We start from the raw sequence: 1,198 nt of genomic DNA, 5'->3' as shown, positions 1-1,198 counted from the left end.
AAATCAAGTCTCCCTGATCTACAGCATTTGCCAATTTTCATGGTGTAAATACTCCCACTGTGGTCAATTTCAAGCTATTAGTGATTTAATTCTGGCAAGAAAAATTCCTGAATTTAACAATCAGCTCTCACTAGCTTTAAAATGAATGAGTGAATGAATGAATACATATATGAGAATATAACCTACCAGGGTGGGGCTCTATATGCAGCACACCTAAGGGAAGGAGGAAGAAGAAGAGTTGAAGGATCTTTTTTTTTTTTTTTTTTTACAGAGAGGAAGGGAGAGGGATAGAAAGCCAGAAACATTGATGAGAGAGAAACATCGATCAGCTGCCTCCTACATACCCCCCACTGGGGATGTGCCCGCAACCAAGGTACATGCCCTTGACCAGAATCGAACCCGGGACCCTCCAGTCCGCAGGCCGACGCTCTATCCATGAGCCAAACTGGCCAGGGCTTAAGATTTTTTTATTGGTTTTTTTTTTTTTTTTTGAGAAAGAGCAAGGGAGAGGGAGGGAGAGAGAAAAATATCTATGTGAGAGCAAAACAAGGATCAGCTGACTCCTGCGTGCCCTCTACGGGAATCAAGCCAGAATCCCAGGCATGTGCCCTGAGTGGGAATAGAACCTGCAACCTTTCATTGCATGAGGCAATACCCAAGCAACTGAGTCACGCCAGCCATGACCTACAGGGTTCTTTTACAATGTCAATAGGAATATTTCTTTGTAACTCCTCCCTCTTTGTACCAAGAAATAGAACCTAGTGGGAGAATGGCTGAACTTCCTCGGTGTTTGGCCCCACTTCACACCCCTCACAACTTTAAGAAATTCCAGGGGCTTTCCAACAGACCCTATAAGTCATTCTAGCTCAGTGGTTCCCAACCTTGGCTGCACGTTAGAATCACCTGGGGATCTTTTTAAAATCCTGGTTTCTGGGCCTCATCCTCCGGAAATTCTGTTTCTTTGTTACTAATGTTGTGAGCCCACCCATAACAAAGAAACAGAATTTCTGGAGGATGAGGCCCAGAAATCAGGATTTTAAAAAGATCCCAGGTGATTCTAATGTGCAGCCAAGGTTGAGAACCACTGTTCTAGCCAGAGGAAAAACCTGTATGTTACAAAAGCTATTGAATGAATATTAAAGCATGTAGAACAGATACTAAGCTCATGTAAGGGAGTCACTACCATTTTTTCTTTTTT

This window comes from Myotis davidii, unplaced genomic scaffold (genome assembly GCF_000327345.1).
Source record: "Myotis davidii unplaced genomic scaffold, ASM32734v1 scaffold233, whole genome shotgun sequence".
Taxonomy (NCBI): domain Eukaryota; kingdom Metazoa; phylum Chordata; class Mammalia; order Chiroptera; family Vespertilionidae; genus Myotis; species Myotis davidii.
This window is presented reverse-complemented; position numbering follows the sequence as displayed.